The sequence below is a fragment of the Pelecanus crispus genome, chromosome 1, assembly GCF_030463565.1.
Source record: "Pelecanus crispus isolate bPelCri1 chromosome 1, bPelCri1.pri, whole genome shotgun sequence".
NCBI classification, from domain to species: Eukaryota; Metazoa; Chordata; class Aves; order Pelecaniformes; family Pelecanidae; genus Pelecanus; species Pelecanus crispus.
Window position 1 is genome coordinate 123,672,294 of NC_134643.1, and position 21,725 is coordinate 123,694,018.

A 21,725-nucleotide genomic window follows, 5' to 3' on the forward strand; every position below is an offset into this window, starting at 1 on the left:
ATCACTGCCACTACTTCAACATCAGTTTCTCTCCCTTTTTTCTCCTGACAGAGTACAACAGAGAGCTGCTGCGCCTTTTCTGTCACCCAAGAAGGAGTGAGCTGCTGCTCTGAGTGGTTTTTGATGCAGAAACCTGCAATTCCATAGGGTAAGATCCTTCTCCATAGGGTGGAAGCCATGGGACCTCTCTTCTCTTTATCAGATGCCCAAGGACATTTCCCCTCCTCATTCATCCATAAGAAAATGTTGAAATAATGTGAAATAATGAATGTGGGTTTTTGCTTTAATTTGCAAAATCAGATGCTCTTTATTTTCCAAAGAACTCTTGGAAATGAAAAGAGATGGGAATACAAGAAGAATGCCAAAATTAATTAAATGGAAAGCTCAGCTGTTGAATACTGCACAGTTAAACTTCCTGGACAGTCTTAGAGACCTGCAAGCCAAACACAGGACATCATTGCTCCAGACACATTAAGCAATCATTAACTTCCCTGTGTGAGGGAAAATGATTAGGTATGCACACAGTCCACCGTGTAAGAAATCAATTGTATAACCAGAGGTTAGCTGTGAAAAGCAAAATCCTGTGATTAAGAAACAGAGCAGGTTGTACGCTTATGCAGGTAACACAAATGAATGTGTGTGGCACAACCCTCCCTCAAACCCCAGAGTCCCTCTGACCCTAGCCTCCCCAGACCTGCTCCCCTTCCCCTAATGCTTGGCACTGCTGCCTGCTGCCATTGGTGTCCAACTTCTGGTCCTGTGCAGGCTCTGTGAGAGTACAGGCTATCTGGGGAGTTCTTTTTGCAGAGTATTTTTACAGTAGTGAAGGTTGACCAATGTGGGGATGATGTGCCTGAAACTGTAGTATTTCACATGTCAACTGTTTGTTTTATCTCAGGGCTGATGTATTGCCTGTAAAATATGATAACTTCCAACCATGTTGGTGAATTCTGGGTTCCACTGAAGGCAATGGCAGAAGTCCATTGACTTTACTGAAAGTAGGGTGGTGCCCACAGGCTGGGTAAGTGTGTGGGAAGAGAAAGCAAAATCTTATCCCTGACTGCAGATTGTAGAAGGAAAATGGATGGAAACTTCAGGTTATCTTTTCTAAAAATTGCATTGACCAACTTCAGAGCATGAGGAACTGAGGACGCATGACACAAGACAGGCTTTGCTTCCTGGCTGCACATTCACAACACATTCAAGGACAAAGGGAAAGAAATTATGACTAATACCACAGCCTGGGTTTTGATACTGCTATTGGAAAACCTAAAAATTTTCTAAAAGTTACTATTATTGGACAGATTGTCAGTCTCTCCCTTTGAACCACCAGAGTAGAATTGAAGCTCCTTAGACCAGTCATTAGCAGCCAGCGGTAATGCATAACTAAAGCCAAATTTTCTCAGCCCATCTTCCCCATGTAGGAGCCCATCACAACTAAGAAACTGAAGACAAAGCAAAGCGCACCCTGACGATGCTAGGCCTTGCCCCAGCCTATGTAATGGGCCACATGGGACTTTCCCAGCTGATAAATAAGCTGGCAGAGCAGGCCTATGGATGCTCAAACTTGTAGGAGCAGCTGGTTCAGACCTCGGAATCAGCATCTGAGTCAGTAAGGCAGGGTATGGCTCTGCACAGCCAAGGAGTTTCTCACTACTGAACCTCTGCCAAACATCCTCGTTCCTTTAAAAAGTGCTTTACTGTCAGTGGGGTTTGCATAAAGTCTCATCTCATCCTGGAATTGAGGTGCCCTGGAGAAATGGCATTTATATTACATGTTCAAAAATGTATTACATAACATGTTTATTATTTACCTTGTTTTCAGTTAATTGGTTTTTTGCATGGACTAGAAAGCACTACAGACTTTCAGAAACTGGCATTGTCTAGCACACTGTATTAAACCCCCAGGGCAGGCCTAATTGGCTTGTGGTTGCAGATATGTTGTAACTGACTTGGCTTGAAGTTTTGCTGGCCACTTCATTTAGATTCATCCTTATTTGCTCCTTTAAAAGAGGAAGAAGGCATACGGATTTCTTGGGTGAGGTCAGTGTGAGGTTTCTTTCCAGACACAGGGGCCATTTTCTCCCAAATCCTTCAGAATGAATTGAAACACTAACAGCACTTCAGACCATGAAGCATTAATTCATAGGAGCTTGTTGAACTGTCTATTTAAACAGTGAATAATTTTGGTATTTCAACTCTTAGACCAAACCTTACATGTCATCTCTTGGACCTTAAGCTTCTGGCTGTTGTCAGGATTGCCCTACAGCAGGGCAGTCCAGCCTCCAAAGGGTAGGAAATGATAGAAAATAAGTTGTGATTCTCTATACGCCTTGTCTAAACACAGTTTCTGTACGCAACAATTATTTCAGTCGGCGATGCGACCTCCTTCTCGCACAGGGCTAGGTCTGTGCCACTACAGGTGCGAATGTTGCATCAGAACATGTGTAAGACATAGACAGTAGCCCTGTGTATACATCTGCCTCCACGTATCAGTGTTTCAGCGTGTTCCTTCTGGCACCCACTTCTGTGCAAATTTAGCCCTAATTAGATCAGCATAAGGCTTGGTGGGGATGCAGTTACACTGAAGTAAAAATGCCTTGTTGTGGTAAAACACACTCTGCTTTTTCTCTAAGAGTAACCCAGATTTGTATAAACATCTTTATAGCTGTGTGATTGCATCCACAGCAAGGAGGAGTGGGGGAAAGGTAGAGATTGTTTTACTCTAATTATACCAACAAGGCTAGAGCAGTACAGCCTTTCTCTACAGACGAGGCCTTAAGGTCAGGATATAAATGTCCAATAAGTGGTGACCTCTGAGAGCTGGTAGATGAATTATGGCTTCTGATCATGAAGGTTTTCACTGGACATAGCAGTCAGGGCATAGCCATGTAGGAATGCGGAAAAATGGCAGCGGGAATATAATTTAACAGAATGACTCAGGAAAGTGCACATAATGGGAAAATCTTATTTTTCCACATCATTCAGGGTGTTCTCAGGAACTGAGGACTGGGAAGGGCATTGTGTATTGGCAAGTTCAGCCCCTCACTACCTCAGGCAACATATCCTATAACCTTTCTCGTAACTGACCGAGATTTATCCTGAAACAGCTTACCTAGGGAGGGGGGAATGGTGCTCTACATTTCGTCTCCTGGGAGGCTGGCAGTTACTTGCATTGACATTTCAGTCTGGCAGCACAAAAGCTGAGTAATGCAGCAGAGTACAGCAGCGGTGCCAGGAGTCTAACATGCTCAGCTGGAAAGCTAGTAAGAAAAAGGCAGGGATTTTCAAAAAAACCTAATAGAGTTTGGCTCCCAGAAAAACAGAGTTCCTAATTCTCTTAGGAAAATCCTAGCTCTGGCTGTTGCAAAACGTACATGTATGCCTCCAGGGCTGGCACCTTAGTCATTCAGAAAACATTCCCAGTCTCATGCAGGCCCTGTGAGAGGTTAAGTGTCCCTGGCAGCTAATGAAAGAGCTGAGCGATGGACGATGACCATACTGACCAAGTGTGGGAAACCCAGAGGTTTCCACAGCTTGTGAACCTGTAATTGCATTTCCCAAAATGTTGATTAACACCCACTGTGTAAAGAAAGAAATTCCTCCATCTGGGCTCTCCATGCAGAACCCACCCAGGGATGGAGCGGGGGGAGCAATGATACACCACTGAAGCTATGCCCACACAGTGAGCCCCACTCCTGTGAGTCAGCCAGATGAGAAGCTGCACACAGCAGTCTGCGCACACGTCTAGCTGAGGGCAGCCTGTTCCCCAGCCCCACGGTTTCCCCAGCTAGTCCCCTCTCCAGGGGATGGGGAGCAGGCACCTGGCATCCCCTCTCGCATGCCTCCCCCTCCCGGAACCAAGGGGAAATTCAGAGAGACCACTCCGCAGCTGCTTGGTTTTTTTTCCCACACGAGCAACAGAAGAGTTGGCATTTGGGACATTTGAAATCCAACTGCACCGAATGTCTGAGTTAGATCCTCATTAAGATGATGGGGGCAGCTCGCATGTCAGGGAACTGATTTTCCAGGTTCTGTGCATAAGTTTTGCACAACAATATATAGGGATGTAGACCTTTTCCAATCCAATATGGTTGAGAGCAGCTTGTGAGAGGTGCCAGGGTTAGAGCTAGACCTTGAGCTCTGCCCCTTTCTCTGACTCTTCAGAGCTGCTCTGACCCTGTCGCCAGAAAGACCCTCATTGGCAACAGGGTAAAAGCTGGCAGAAAGCCCCAGAAAACTTCAGCTCCCTTCTTCCTTACCTTGGCACTATCTCCTGCCATATTTAAGGACCACAGACTCAGAGTCAACAAAACCAAACACTACTGGGTGCCTCCACCGCACACACTTCTCATGGGATGGTTTTGTCAGGTTGGCCCAACATGACCGCAAGCCTCTGTTTTATCAGAGTTAAGCAACTTCCTTTCCCGTGCTCTCCCATCATCACCTTCCCCAGAGAAAACCCAGAGGGAGTAATAATCTCTACAGTAACTTGGATAATTTATTCAAACTTCCCTTATTCCAGAGATAGCTAAACTTCCTTGGCTTGGAGCTAAAAATCACAACTATTTCAGGCTTTTCTCTCCTCCTTCCCTCCATCTTGGGCGCTAAACATCCTCCTTCTGCGCCAGAGGCAGCTGAGCTGAGGCTCAGCACCCGGAGCCACTCAGGCACTACCGTAGGTGACAGGAGTTCATCAGAAGTCAGGTCCCATCATCTATTCAGAGGTAAATAAATAGTTGGACTTTTCATCCAGGCTGTCTTCTTGCATATCAGCAGAAGAGCAACCAATGAATTGCCGGTGGCAGGGCAAGTCCCACGAAGGTCTGGCAGCTGGGGTAAGCACTACCCTTCCAACTTTCATCTGAACTTACCTGGCTGAAAAATCAGACCTGCTGGTCGTCATTGGGCTGCACCACTGCATGGAAACTTGGAGGCAGAAGGTGAGGGAGTGAGGGGGAAAGGCAACAGAGAGAGGTTACTTAAACACTATGGATTCAGAAAAGGTTACTTGAATCCTGAACCCAAACAGAACAACAGCTCTTATTTTAGTTCAAACCAGTCACTTTCACAATTCAGGTGATCGGCATCCCCTGATTTCTCTGCACATATTTCATCTCCATCTCCTCCTGACGAGTCTGACATGTCTAAGTAACTATAGCAGCACAAGCATGAGAGCTGAGGTGTAAAGAAGGGGACTTTTAAGTGGTGATTTTTTTTTTTAATTAACCTGAATTCCAGCCTGTCACTTTCTCTCTCAGTCTAAATCCATCTCTGAAATTCAAACCAATCTCATAACTCTGCCCTTTTGTGACCAGTTAATACAGCAGAGTATAGCACCTTCTGCAACGATAATTTGGGGAATCATGTTATTCCCTATGGCTTCAGGTGAAATGCCCACTGGCGACACCATTGGTGTATTTGGTTTCATACTCCTGATGGATCAACAGGTTTAAGACAAAGATTTGAGTGAGATATTAGCATTGCACAATAGCAGAGGGGGATGAATGCCTTTCCCTTCACCTTGGTCCCATACACTCTTCCTACCTGTCAATATAACCCAGTCTATCTCCCCTGAGCCTTTATTTCCCTGTGGTCCAGCCCACCCTTTGGACCTATATCTCATCAAGCCCTGCACTCTGCAGGCCTTCCCTAGACTCACTCCTGCTGCAGCAGGGGGCCATAACCTCTCCCACACCAGAACCTAGGGCATGCACTGCACGCACCAGGTCCCATTTCCGCCTAGAGCCAGCTTCAACTGAGTACTTGAAAACAACTGGTTTTTCTCCATTACTCACACAACACATCAGCAGTGACCAATGGCAAAAATTGGATGAGAAAGGAGCTGAGTGCCATCAGGATAACGCTGTTAAATAAAGTACACAGTCCTTGGCATCACACTCATCCTCTTCCTTCCTCTGCAAGGGCCAGAAGAGTAGCATGGACATACCAGAGCAGTTAATGGTGGGCAGGTAATGCCGGCAGGAGATTAAGTGTCTTTACAAAGCTGATTGAAGTCAGTGCAAAGACTTTACATTCACTTAAGGTCCTTGGAAGAGGCCCTGAAAGAAGTTGTTATGTGGGGGATATTTATGTAGTTTTAAATTAAAGATTATAACAACTCATAGACAATTTAGTGTCCTGGATCTGAAAAGTGTTTTTTTAAATTATCTTAAAACTGAAATTTTTGGGTTAATAATATCTGTTTAGGAGAGTTCATAAATATGCATTTAATTGCTAAACCACTGATGTCTCTATAGCTATAAACACTCTACTGGTTTAATAATGTACATTTTAAAAGCTTCCTATCATCAGTATTTACACTGCAGGGTCAAAAATTATGTGTAATTCATGCCTCTCGCTGCAGGAATTTTTTTCAAAACACGTACCAGCAAGTTTGTTTTGCTAAATCTTTACATATTAAATTCAGCTACAGGGATACCTTGGCTAATGTACACTGGATAAGAGTGCCTAAAAAACTAAACATCAGTAAGGCTGGACTAGGCTTAGTAGCTTAAAATAGAGGCTTAGCCAGTTAGATCAGCTTAAAAAAATCTTTTTTCATGCATGATGTTAGGGTAAGGAACTCCTGGCCACGAGAAGTTATTGAGGTCAAGAGCTTAGCATGAAGGAGAAAGACATCAGACAGGTTCAAATGAGTAACAAGAGCATGCAGTTACAGTAGCGCTAACCACAGAGAGCATCATCAGAGAGATAAGGTATTGGAGTAGAGACCCATATGGAACATCCAGCTATCCAAGGAAAGGAAATTTTGAGGGTGGAGGAAACTATGTCATATTTGCCTGATGTAAAATTTTCTGGAATTTCACCCATAAGATCAATGCCTCCCTCTCCCAGAGACCCTTGACTAGCAAGCCTAAGGAGCTGATTAGCTATGGTATGTCCCATATTTCAGTGCAGAGCACCTGAATGCTACAACTTTTTTTACAAAATTTATTGTACACCTGCCCAAACTGCCTTCTCCCTCTGTCCCATGTGTGTTTTCTCCCTGTGCCTTTCTGCTCCTTTTCTAGGCCTTTTTCTCCCAGTGTCACTACCCCTGCATGTAGCACCAGGCCAACATGCCCAGGAACCAAACTTGCAGTCCCATAGACATATGATCCCACACTTAGGCAACATGATTCCATTCATGATAGCTCTTGTTTATTCAGGCAAGCAGAAAATGGTTGTGATTCAGTCTGGCTTGGCAGTGAACATTCAACAAACAGTCTTACTATTAACGATAAGAATCAGCGTGTCTCCAAATGAAAGGGAAGAAAACTCCTACCTAAAGCCTGAGCCTTGCAAAGAGGGGTCAGTAGGGGAGGTCTTTTACATTTTCTCTGCATGAGTGTCAGAGTCTGGATAAGCAGATCCCCTTATGGGTTGTTTACCCAATGGGCCTTCGTCTCTCTGAATTACCTGAGATTTGTAGAGAGGACAAAACTGGCTTGGGGCATCCCAAGCCCACAGAAACACCTCATCAGGGCACTTGGCTTGCTGCCTCCACGCTGGGGCATTTTGTGGTCAGGAGCACCCACAATCTGGATGACTTGAAATGGAAACCAAAACTCCAGCCCCCTGTAACACCCACCCAGCTACTAGATTCAGTCCAATGAAATTCTTAGGATGGGACCTGGTTTTAAACATGTTAATGTAGTAATGTCAGTGGGTCCAGCCAGTATTCAGGGACTTTACAGTATTAAAGCCTTTGTAAACTCTCCATCACTGCTAATCTGGAAGAGATATGCCTTGAAACACATATGCACAAAAAGGCATAAATCAGCGAGCGTGCGTTATGAAGGAATACTCTTTTTATCTCTCATGGCTTTTGTAAGGGCAATTCGCAACCTTTACTTTCTTACGTAGGCTCATTGCTTGACATATTTACTCTGGTCCTAGCTTGTAATATTTTACTTAGCAAATTCTGGATGTTTCTTCCTGTTATTCATTTAGTAACTGCAACTCTTCCACCATCGATTAGTGTGTTGCAATATAGGGTGTTAATCGACTTTAAACATTTAATTATGGTTTGTTTGAGCACAGCATTTTACAAGCACAGTGGCTCATCACATTGCTGGAACAAGTACAATACAGCATCTTTAAAATTATGCACAAATAATAGATTAGTTTCAGCAATACTTTTTCAGCAGCATTAATAAAATCTCTCAAGCATGCTCAGAGCCAATGGCCAGGAGGATTCTCAGGAGGTCTTTCATACAGGATGCACATCTTTGTTACGAAATTCCTCAATGCCTTTTTGCTGTCTCCCTAATGACCAGTTAAATGGGCTCCCATGAGAATGCCTGAGTCAGAGCCAGCTTGAAAACTGCTGAGGAAACATCCTCTCTTACTGGAAATGATTTCCATCAAACTGCCATGTACCATATTTAGACTAACGGATCAGTAACGCCAAACAGAGGGAGCTAAGTTCACAGGGCTTGGGATTCTGCTCTATGTGAAAAGAGATTGCCTTTGTCTGGCCACAGTTGCTTTAGGGCAGGCAGTCCAAGAGCTCTGTAATGCTCAGAAATAAATTCCAGTGGTGAGCAGTTGCCACCAGCCAGAGTTGGAGTGGGGCAGGCAGTGGTCAGGAGCAGCAGCTGACCTTGTGAAGTCTGATTTGACCTGCAAATGAGATATCAGGCACATCTTCTAATACCTAATTGTGGGAGAGCTGTCTCATCAGTCAGCCTGTACTAACTACATGGTTTAGATCTGAAGCACCATTTTCCTTTCTTATGTGGCAAATATATAGTGCAGAAAACTTATTTTCAACCATGTGCTTGCCCCTCAGTGAATGCATACAACAAACCAGCAATTAACAGAGCATAGGGACCTCTAAGGTCACTGAAGAAAAGAAAATGCCTGTCCTGTGTTATGCAAGAAGTCTAACATAAATCTACTCTTTTTTTATTATGCTTTTCTTGCTTCAGCTCAGTGTCTATTAAAGAGATAATGGTCACTGAAAGCAAACCACATGCAGGAAGTTTTCTTTATTTTCATATAATAAAGACATTTGTTGAGTCTGGATTGCTTAGGTAGCTGTCTAAAGCATTTTTATTTTTAGAACTAGTGAAAAATGTTTACCAAGGACTGGAGGGAAAAGTGACTCCCTGGAACTCCTCCTGCTTGTTCTTCATATTCAGAGGACAGTATTTTCAAAAGGCCCCGGGTTTGTCCAGTTGTTTTGCCATGAGTATCTGTACTAGCTTTGACATTATCTGGGGCGGATAAGCAGCAGCTTTGAAAATCCCAGGGTGGAAGAGACATGGCAGGAGAGGTCACTGAGGGGAGCATGTTCAGGGTTCACTAGACCCCACTTCCCTTAAAGGCCTGAAAGAGCCTCAGCCACTTCCCTGCTGTTCATAAACATCTATGAGTACCTTAGTGAAGCATGATACTTCTCGTCCTGCCCGGCTGCTGGTCCTGCCAGGGGTTGTTAATCTGGTGTTGCTAACAGCAAGGTTAACGTTCGCTGCAGCGGAGGAGCCCTCTGCATCGGCTCCACACACTTCAGTTCCACTCTCAAACCACAGAGCACATTAAGGTCCCAGTCCACAGACATGTTCCTTCTCCCCGCCTCTGCCCCCAAAGACTAGAAATTACCCATTTTATTCTCTCCCCTTCCAGGAATAAATCAATATTTCAAATCCAAACATTCTGAAACTAGGGGCTGCTGTAATTAAGAATCTTTATATTTGATTACGTAAGAGATGTCTAGGTCTAAGCAAGAGAGTCTGGGTTTGAAATTGGAGTATAAGTCCAGGTTGCTCATTACCAATAGGTGGGGAGGATGGCTCCCTACCCAGCTCCTTACCTATAGGTCTAAAAAGGAAGACCTAGGTTTGGGTTTAGGTTAGGGTCCAGACAGACCTGGCATGTTCATTCTGTGATCTTTTCCACAGCAACTGTGTTTTGCTGAAGGAACAGAGGAGACCTGCTTTGGGCATGAATCAAGACAGCGTGGCAAAGTAGCATAAAGTCTGTAGTACATCTGCTTTATTTGCTGCAGAGGTTGGAAAGTATGAAGCCAATGAGTCAGGGGACTGGAGGAACAGAAAAGGCTGACTGCTGCCTTGGGGGAGCTGAATTCTGTTCTTGCCTCTGCCACAGTGTGCCTGCATGATGTCAGGTCTGAGGATTTATCACAAGAAGTCATGCGTTCCTCATTTTCTGCATGCCAAACCTACGGTCTTATGGTCTGACTTGCCAAAATGTTGAAACTCATAACTTCAGTTAAAGTCAAATGGCATCTATTCTTGGATGTTAGTGTTAGTATTAAATAGACTGAAAAATAAAATTTTCAGGCTCTTAGAAATGAAACATCCAAACTACTAGATGTTTTGCAACTGTAAAACAAGAATATTATACCCTCTCCCCTCAGCAGGGCACTAGGAGTTAAAAATCACTCTAGTTTGTGAAGTCCGTGTGCAGGCCACTGGTGTCTACCACAGGAAAAGAATGAGGAAACTGATAGCTATATCTTCAGAGCAGGCTTTGAACACTGTGCAGCAAGTAAAGCCTGGAATCACACATTAGGCAGAGAACTTGTCATTATTTGTGTGTAGCCCATCCTGTGCACTGAAGGAAACAGAAGCTCAGTGGAAAAAATAGCATGTAGTGAGTGAAGACTGTCATAAGGCAAGCACCTAAAGGCTACAAATAATGGTTGCACAAGCATCCTCACCTCAGGCAACAGCTAATTTCTGAGGGCTTGACTTTGCAACCTTAATAATGTTCTTTTAACTTAAGAGTTTTTTGTTTGTTTGTTTGAGGAGAACAATTGCTTTCAGTCATGCACGCAGATTACCAACTAATTCTTTGCTGAGTACATTTAAAGGAAGGGGCTGATCCCCTCTGGCTAGGTTCATACTAATAAATAAAATAGAGACAAGGGCTGCTTTCTGGCCCAGAGGCTAGGTGGAACCATACTCTATATGGTTTATGCTGCTAAATAGGTTTAGGACCACATTCCCAGCTAAAGCAGTAGCCTTCTGACTTTCTGCTTTGCACAGGTATTAATATATTCCTGGGCTCTGTGCTGGAGCCACCCTACTACCTCCTAGGAATAACACCTGAGCATGATTACAGCTATTTTCAGAAGTTATTTTGTATAGGTAGTAGGGACCAGACTGACAGGACTGACTTGCTCTGGCACCATCCCAGCAGGCTCTGTATCCCCTGCATCCCACATCCTTACCCCATGCACTGGGGAAGAGTGCACACCCTCACAGTCTTATTACCTCAACACCCCTCCCAGGGGCTGCAAACAGCTCTTTTATCTGTGTGGGCCAAATTCATCCTCCTGGCTGTAGAAGACAGAAAAACACACAGAGAGATGGCTGAAGCACACCAGAGGGTTGCAAGGGAATGCAGACAGATCCCCTGTGGCCATTCAGGCGGAGGAGGCTGGGAGGCAAGAAGCAGAAGACAAGAGAGGTCACCGGTGGCAGCTTGTCCCAAGATGGCCTGGAAGCCTGCCACTGAGAGTGAACCTACAGCCAGCAGTAGTGCCAAGGCAAATTTCAGAAACCGAAATCTGTTTATAGTGAGGCATGGGATGCCAAGAGGCATGCTAGGACAGCTTGGCACACTGGAGGGTACAGTAACAAGCTACACCAGAGGTTTGGCTCCGGTGAAGAAGCTGTGCTTTGGTAACTCACAACCTAAAACACCAGGGCTGTGAGCTACTTGGCAGCTAGAAGGACACCAAGACCACGCGCTCCCAGGGGAGCACCGGTGGCTGGGACGTGTGAGGAGGGGATGGAGAGGGGGGATGTCCTCCAGCGGTCTGCCTTCTCCACATTTGTATCCAGGCTCAGGGGCAGGGGCAACAGCACAGGTCCACAACAAGGGCACAGGTGCACTGCTCCGTCACATCTCCTTAATGGTGCTGAGGGAACAAGGACCAAATCTGGGGGAGAGCTGACCTGTGGTGCTTGACAACTCGCAAAGCCACAGCAAACAGGCAGTGGGAGCCTCTCAAACTGGCAGCCTCATGTGATAAGCACAGCAGATAAAGCCACAGCTGTAGGAGATTATTTCCTTGTCAGCCATATCAACACCTCCACTCCCGTCCCTGCCTGCTGCAGTGCAGCGTGTGATGGCAGCAGACCTGTCAGGTGCACAGGCAGGCAGGCAGGCACACACCCTCCTCCTGGCACACCTCTGGGATGAGGCTGAGGGTGCTGCACCACAACCAGAAATACCCCTGCCCACCCCAGCCAGGTGAGAGACCCCTGTCCTTCCCAGGCACACCAGGGGTGGGCAAGCCCAGCCAACTTCACAGTGTTTATTTGCCTTTCACAATATCATAGAACTGCCTGGATCTCTTCTCCAAAGGTTGGTCCCAGGATCAGGACCCCTCAAAACATGGCAGCAGATGTTGGTCTCGGAGGTAGCCCTGAGAGCCCTGAGAGCCCCAGCTGAGAGGTTGGCAGAAGGAGAGGACAGCCTGTAAACCAGATAGCAATGGGGCTGAGTTGTTCCAATGAATGACTAGACTCACACAGATGGTGAGAGGGAGACATTTAATGTATTTTGCATGACTGGACATGTGAATATAAGCAGAAATTTCCTGCTTACAGGAAGGAGAGGAGAGGAGAGAGGAAGGGCTGAGGGAAAGAGGAAAAGCAAAAGCTATGTACGTGCAGGAAGAAGTAACCCTGATTTTTGTTTACAGCTATTGCAATAAGCTAGAGACCTTGGTGGAGCTCATGTTGCAATGTGGTACACGACGGCTGTGATGCTGTTATCTTCTGCCAGAGAGGCATAGATGAATCCTCGCCATCATCCATCCTTGCTGGCCTCAGGTCACCAGGCTGATGCTGGGGACTTACCTGGCTCCACAGTCAAGGAGCCCAGATCCAGCTGCAATGGCTCACAGGACCACACTGCACAGGCAAGGATGGTGGTAGCACGAGACACACAGAGACACACAGCCCTGGTAGCACTGCTATCCCTCCTGTCCCTCAGTTCAGGGGCAGCAGCCACAGCCATGGCACCCAGTAGCGGTGGCAGCAAGTATGCCTGGGCACATCAGCCTACCTGGAGTCCCAGTGCCCCCCTGGGCCAGGACAGGCACCCCCTCCCTGCTCTGGCCACAACTCCTGCTCCCATTTCATAACAGCTGGCCGTGCCTTTCCTTCCTGCAGGCTCTGACCCCTGTGGAGATGAGGCACAGCATGAATTCAGCTGGCTGACCTCCATGCTAGACAAAAGCCACATGATTCAAGTGCTGCAACACACACCAGTGCAAAAATTGCAGCTGATGGTTTTGCAGTCTTCCATGATCACGCCTGCTGCAGATCTGAGGGTCCTGAGCTGGTGCCCCAGCAAGCTGTAAGGGTCAGAGGTGTCTGGTAGCAACACAGGCTCATAAAAGTCACAGGCTGCACATTAGCCAAACTCTGCCAGTAACCCCTGGGGACATGGATTGCTCCCTGTTGCTTTTGGATGTAAGCGGCATAGGCACAGCCTTAAGCATGAGTGTCAGTGTGAGTGTGAGCACAGGTGGCTGCAAGACAGAAAATGTTCTGAGCCCTTCATAGGCACCAAATAGCCTGTCTAAATGATTTATCCTCTAAAATGTAGTATGGGAGAAGCTGTTGGGTGGCTAGGGCAGTTCATTTAATTGCCTTATTATAGATTTGGGAGCATTCAGTTTTGGTCTGTTAATAAGAATGAGGGTGAATGTTATTTCATGTTAGGTTTAGCCATTTGAAGGCTGGACAATTATTATATTTTCTCATTTTCTGAAATGACCTAATCACCTATTCTATAACAAATTGTCACTTTAGATCGTTGTTTTACATGACCCGGTCAAGTATTCTTTGTACTGCTGTGAATTTGTTTTATCTAATTCAGAGTTTTCACAAATCCACTGACAATTGCCTCTTAAAATGAGAAATATAAGCTTGATTCTCTTCTCTCTTACATGCCTGACCAAATAGGTTCACTTGCTTACACCATGTGCTTTGAAGAAAGAAATGCCTAATAATAAAAAATAACTGAAAACCAATATACTGGAAAATATCCTCTCTTCCTATTTATTTCATATTTTTAAAATTTGTTCTTTCAAAAGTATAACTGACTCAGAGTTCTCACACTTACCAAAACTCTTAGCAGAGGCAGAGCCAGATTTGACTGTGTACTCCATATAACAAATTTAAGTCAATATAATAAAGGGCAAAAAAAGTTTTTGTTCTTAATCTATAAAATTAAACTACATCTGTAGGATTTTTCAGCTCCTTTTCATATCTGGATTTAGCTTCCTCCTTTTCATGTTGTAATTAAAATTATAGATTATTAAAGTGATTTCTTCCAGCAAAACTGGTCTGCTCAGTATGTTCCAAATCCTACCTCTCTCTCCCCAAAGAAGAGCCAGCCTGTGTACCTCACTCTCCCTTTCTGGAGCCAGAAGCGCACCAAGCACCTTCAGCTCTTTTTGGATTCAGTGACATGGGTCACGACAATAACCAGGCTTTAAAGCAACTCTTTTATAGCTAGACACAGATAAAGTATCCTCTCTACACAGGTATATGAAAAGAGCTGTTCTCTCACACTTGTGCCATTTCACCTCATCTTGGCTGTGAATTAAGCCCAGATTCCCAGCTGCAGGGAGTGCACACTGTCATGGTTTAGCCCCAGCCAGCAACTAAGCACCACGCAGCCACTCGCTCACTCCCCGTACCACGATGGGATGGGGGAGAGAATCGGAGGAGTAAGAGTGAGAAACACTCCTGGGTTAAGATAAGAGCAGTTTAATAATTGAAATAAAGTAAACTAGTAATTGTGATAATAACAATGTAATAATGATAATAATAATAATATACAAAGCAAGTGATGCACAATGCAATTGCTCACCACCTGCCAACCGATACCCAGACAGTTCCCGAGCAGCAATTGCTGCTCCCCGGCCACCCCCTCCCACCCCCCCAGTTTATTTACTGAGCATGACGTCACATGGTATGGAATAGCCCTTTGGGCAGTTTGGATCAGCTATTCTGGCTATGCCCCCTCCCAGTTTCTTGTGTTTCTTCTGGTGAAGCAAGCTGCTCTTTCATAAACCAGTCCTCAGGAAAAGCACGCCTGTCCTCAAACCTACTTCACTGTTAGTTCCTCTGCTAGTTGGTTCCTCCTGTTGGGGAGGCAGGATGGCGGGGTGAAATTGAGCTCTTCCCAAAGCACCTGCCCCCATTGGGTTACAGATGTACTCGGAGAGCTTTGTAAAAAGTTTGTGCTTTCCTGAACAAGGATGTCAGGGTGTTATTACAGATGCTTTGATAAGATTCTGTCGTGGTTTAACCCCAGCCAGCAACTAAGCACCATGCAGCTGCTCACTCACTCCCCCTACTCTGATGAGATGGGGAAGAGAATTGGAAGAGTAAGAGTGAGAAAAACTCCTGGGTTGAGAGAAGAACAGTTTGATAATTGAAATACAATAAAGTAAAAGAGTAGTAGGAGGAGTAATAATAACAATATAATAATAATAGTGACAATAATATACAAAGCAAGTGATGCACAGTGCAATTGCTCAGCACCCACTGATGATACCCAGCCAGTTTCCGAGCAGTGATCGCTGCCCCCCGGCCAGCTCCCTGCAGTTTATATACTGAGCATGATGTCATGTGGTATGGAATAGCCCTTTGGTCAGTTTGGATCAACTGTTCTGGCTGTGCCTCCTCCCAGTTTCTTGTGCACCTGGCAGAGCATGGGAAGCTGAAAAGGCCTTGACTAGCATAAGCAGTACTTAGCAACAACTGAAATATCAGTGTGTTATCAGCATTCTTCTCCTACTAAATCCAAAACACAGCACTATGCCTGCTACTAGGAAGAAAATGAACTCTATCCCAGCTGAAACCAGGACACACACCATGGCCAAGCTCTCTGACACAGCACAGTGAGGCACCAAGCCTGAGCCTAGGGACCTGCCTCCAGGCTAAGCATGTGAGTGGCCATGGGGTTTCTTTTCCCATGCGTGTACTGAGGGGTGATGCCACAGATCTCCCAAAATGGCACTAGGGACTCTTTCCTCCACGCTAAGTGCAGGGTCAGAAGCAAGGGCATCCCTCAGTACCTGCTAGGCAACTCCTATGACATGGACAGGAGCTGATGGACTGACGTGCACATGTGAGAAGCAGAGCAAGGGCTGGTCATTCTCCACCAGGTTTGTAAATGCTCCTTGGCAGTCCTGGTGGGCTGGAGACTCAGCTTAAAAAGATCAGCTTATAAAGTAACCACATCTTTCCCAGCTCTTAGGGACATGTCAATGAAGAACATATATGCCCAAGCAGAGCACAAGAAAAGCCTGTGCAAAGATACCAGCACTAGTTCCAAATAGCTACCAGAAGCAAAACAGCTGCATTAATGAGGCCATCCTCATGGGATCCTTAGTTCAACAGAGAAACACAGTAATAGCATGGGCAAATTATAATACTGTTATTTTCTTTCTCCAGCGCCCAGGCAATGTCAGGCGTTGGTATGAGCACAGTACTTTTTGTGCCATGTAAAAGTATCCCCTGCGTCTACGCCTTAATTGGCCCTACCCTGATAGTCACGTAAATGCGTATTTCCCTTTCACTTCAAAGCATCTACCACTTTCCAGGAGCAGATTTTCTTCCTGCTCCATTGTCTTGCCCACAATTGAGATGTCGAGATCAATCATTGTTCAGCTGCAGCAAGGAAAACAGATTATATTACCTGGTAGAACTAGGTTACCCCCAGGTATAGGCTAGGACTTTTTTTTCTCCAGAGCTGGAAATTATCCATTACTGCATACTGAAAAGGAAATTGAAAGCAGTTCACTTTTCCTTTGCTTCGGCTAAAACATATGAATTGGCGTTTCAGCTCTGTGGAGAAATTCACAGGACCAATCAAAAAGCCAGAGTATAGCTTCTATATAATTAAATTGTAGGCAGTTATATTTTCCAGCAGCAGGTATGGTACTTGAAATGAACCTCCATGCTGTGTATCTGAGCAGTTCCAATTAAGAAAGTTCTGCTTTGAGATCTCGCAAGCCAAAACACACAGTATGGCATTGTGCCCTCAGCTATTAAACTGGAAATACAAACCACTTTTTTGTGGTTCAAATAATCTCCAGGAGATAGCTTTACTGGAAGTTTTAAGTCATATTCTTCACATCATATTCGTCTAAATTGATGATTTCTATGACCTTTTCATATAATTACAAGAGTGTTGTGTGTCCATTTTGATTAAATGGTTCCATACGCCATTATGTTGCAGTTGTTTTTAATGTTGCTGAAGTAATTAGGTGCTCTCTTCTAGCTCTTCTCACAGGAGACCATGGAGGACACACTGATTTCTTAAAATCAGTATCGACTTTTTATTGCATTGCATTATCTGATATTTCCACTCAGCTGATGTAATAAATTGGTTCATAAATTTCATGGACAATAAGAAAGAACTGATCATAATCACGGACAGAAATTTATAAGAAGACCATTAAGAACAGTAAGCCATACACTCCTGTACTTGGGCTTCCTTGCCATGTAATATTACAAATGAATGGCATACTTTAATGACTAGCAAATTAAAATTTAATGGATTTTCCATTGCCGCCTCCTGTCTGTGCTTTATTTGAACTCAAGGTAGAGAGCCTCTATTTTCATTTAATTCGGCTGTCCTGTTGGATGTTTTCCATTCAGTTAAGTGACCTAGAACATGTATTTGCTGGCATTGCTGATAATAGTAAGTTGATAAAATCAGAAATGCAGATACTCCAATTCTTTCTTCGTATTTGTTGTTGTTATTCTCAGCTGCCTTTTTCCCCCTTATCCTTAATTCTTCAAAGTCAACAAAAGTTTTGTCTCCTTGTAGAATGGGGAGACACATGCTTTTAAACCCCCCAACACACACAGTGGGTGCTGTGCAAGTGATTAGGTAGGCTTGCAAAGTATTAATAGTAATTGCATTACTAATTTCATTAGCCCTTGCATTATCATTATGTATTAATTATTATAGTTATGCCATCGAGTGCTAATATCAAACGCTGACAGTACCAATTCCCTGAATGCATTTTGTGGTTGCTGAATGTGATCACTGCTCAACAGACTGCTGCTTTTTGACAGCTGCAAGGTAACTAACGCTGCTGTCTGTGTTTAGCAAGCACCATACACCACTAAAATCTTTCCTACATAAATTTGGTATGGAATTTAGAATTTAAAGTGGAGTAAAAGCCAAGCAGTCAAATCACAGCAAGGAGTTTCTGTTTGCTACCAGGACCAGGAACTGAATACAAGGCAGGAATCAAAGTCTAAATGCTTTCTTTGTTGGTAGCATGAGCCATACCTCAGAAAAGCAAAAGTCTCCCCAGAGGACTAACCTCTCCCTCACTGACCACTCTTTACCTTCAGGTGACTCTGGATGGCCAAGTGAGGCAGCAGCAAAGAGCTTCCTCATTGCCTCTGGCAAGAGAGCGGACAAGAGGACATCAGAGCAACAGCAGTCTCCTCACCACCAGCCTGGCAAGGAGCAAGGGGACAGCTTGGTCCTCCTGCTACTTGAGCTCCCCCATCCTGAAATCAAAATAGCCCAAAAAACCTTACTGGCCTTTTAGGCAAGCAATGCCAGATCCCTTCTGCCCACCTGACCAGCATGGCAAGGACAGAGGGCAGCTGACTGTCAGGTGCTCTGGACCCCAGTGTGCAGCAAGGAAGCTGGCCTTCATCATTGCTGAAAGTGCTGGGCAGACCTGAGGTTTCTTCCTTTGGCCTCTCATCCTTCACATAAACTTTGCTTTTCACATTTTTTGCTTGTTATGTCTTGCCTTAGGTTGTATCTACACACAACATTTCTGTGCCAGCTGGAGGTGAAACACCCTGCTTTGCATAGGGCTCAGCAATAGTTCTTCCAGTCATTTAGAAAACTCAAGCTTGCTTTCAAATTATGTCTATGTAAACCAGGCATTTAGATAAGGTTTACATGTGGTACAAGCTTCTTGCATTATGTAAAACCTGTCTGTGTAACAATGGAGCACTGGTCCTGGTGGAAGCCTGCGAGTTACTGCAGCAAAAGTAATCATGCTGAGGAATAAATAATCATTTGCATTGAGCCTGTATTATTTTCCAGTCCATTTTAACAGTGTACTACTATGACTTTCTGCTTCCCTTTTATTTTTGACTTCTGGCCTGAATACAATAAATACAGTTGTTCAAAACATAGCAAAAGCACGTTATGTCTGTCAGTCAGCCTGATCTGCAGCATCCATAGAAAGATGTTTTCCAGTCATAAAACAAACAGTAATTCATTCATTCCTTGCAAATTCCAGCAAACACTTTAGAGGCCTCTTTGTAATCCATTCACTGCTTTATTGACCCAGAATCCTCCAGGGAATGTCATAAATCCATATAATGTGTACTACCATTTGTGTCTGGATCCTTGATTTAACTGAAAGATATGTTTAAAAATCACACAGAAGCCGTACAGTTCTCTTTGGGTCACATACATAAAAAGTAGCTCAGATAGATTAATTAATTCTACAAAGGCCGCTCAGTTTTGCCACAATTCAATAAACTGCTCAACTTTAAGCACGTGCTTAGATTTCATTGGCATGAATAGGACTTAACCACATATTTAAATCTGAGCACATACCCAACTGCATTGCCTCGCTAGCCAGGAAACCAACCTAATTCAAAGTATTTAAGCATGTATTTCTGTCCACGTGACTTATCGCTGGGTAACAGCTCCTGTGCTTCAGCTGCCTCACAAACACATGTGTTCCATGCAACAAAAGTGAATTTTCTCAGTAAGAAGAGACTGAGGTAATGCCTAAAAGTCAATTTCTATTTAATGGCTTTGATGAATGAAAGGGTCAAAAAACCGGCAAGGCCATGAGCCACTCAGGAGGGTCAGAGCCCTGATCACACAGCCCCATGCCACACAGAGGTACCACAGCTGCTGGATCAGGTAGCAGAAACTGCATTGCTGCACTCCGCCAGGGTTTGTGCACCATGAGTCTCCCCAAGGCTACATCAGCCCAGGCAGAAACCTGCATCAGCCTAAATATACACCCTCCAGGACCATAGCCAGCTCGTTTAGGACTACCCTGGACATCTTTCCAAGGCACATCATTGTGTCATGGCAACTTACTGTTAAACATACCCTTTTAAGCTGAAATCTTATACAGACAGATCCTACATGACGGTAAACCGCTCAGTCATCTTTTCTCAGACCAAACCATTCTGCTTGGATCTCTGCCCTGACAAGCACAGAGATCACAGAGATTTGGAAACCCACATTTTTTAAGGATGGCAGAATATCAATGCTTTTCCAGTTAAGAGTAAGCTCATTTATGAGTCTGGCACATTGGACTGAAGATTTTGGCTTTAACAAAGAAGCTTATACTAAGACAAATAAAACTACAAAACAAAAAGTAACCCATCTGTGTGCTACTTTTCTCCTATAGGTAGTAATCAGTTACTCGCTGTACACTCCTTCAAAGGTTCCCACGCTTTTGGTACACTGGAGAAGTCACATTGTGCTGTCCTGACAGCAGCTGAGGAAACCTTCTGTTTGTGGCTCTGCTTAATGCCAGATCTCACTCACAAGAATGGCAGCTAAAATTACATTTACTGTTCTTTCTCTATTCTTCCCAGCAGACATTCATTCCTGAAAATGTCTCAACCTCTCCAGCGACTGAGGTAGCCATCCTCTCCTCCAGCATCTCCTTTTCGGCAGCAAGCATCTTTCCAATGCCTTGAAGAATGAGTCTGCAGATCCCAAGGGGCATTAGCTGAAACAGTGATGAGCCAATGTGCAGCAGTGGGGTACTCAAGGCCAAAGTCTGTACCTTCAGCCTTTCTATCCCCAGTTTCCTAGGGTTTCTCACCAATTTGTGTACCTCTGCACTAGAGTGGCTCCTAGGAGTGTCAAAATTTCCCCAGAGCACAGCACAGCACAGCACAGCACAGCACAGCACAGCACAGCACAGCACAAGCAGCTCTGCCTTTGATGGACTTTGAATTGAAACTCCCTCAGGTCACTCGACATCTGGGCATGGCAACTCACCCTACTGGGGACTAACAACAGTGACAAAGGACAACTCTTTCTCCAGAGCTAGCGAGGGGATTATTTCATGTATTCTGGATCAAATGGTACATTAACAGTACCACAGGAACTGGCAAGGAACTGGTGAGGAAATGTCCATTAATTTAACATCTGAATGATCACTGCCTAACACTACATAAATGTAATAAATCACTTCACTTAATCTTGAACAGAAGTGACTGTTCTGAAAAGAGCCTTTTGTTCAAGGCCCAGTGGTTTTGAGATGTGAATAAAGGACTAATAAAAAAAGGAGGAGGCTGGGAGAAAATTTTCTTTAAATGGGAGTTTTGCTTTGACCCTCCGAGAACGGCAGTCTGGTGAAATATCTGAAGTTTTGGGGTTTTATTGAGCAATAAACTACAGTGAGGTTTGAGTCTGTGGTGTCTCAGAGAAATTGTTAAGCCTGGAAATCACATGGCTGAGTGACTGGCATGGCAGAAATATTTGGCACTTCAAACAACTCGCAAGACAAATGAGCAAGAAAGAAGAATTTCTTACACAAGTGTAACCCAATTAATGTCAACAAAAACTTGTAAAATTTATGGTTCAATTTGTCTCGGGGAAAGTGCAGAACTGACCCTTTCCTGTACCTTCTGGGCAAGTTCATTAGCAAATTCACTGGTGTCTTGTTAACTCTACAGTCCAGTTATACAGTC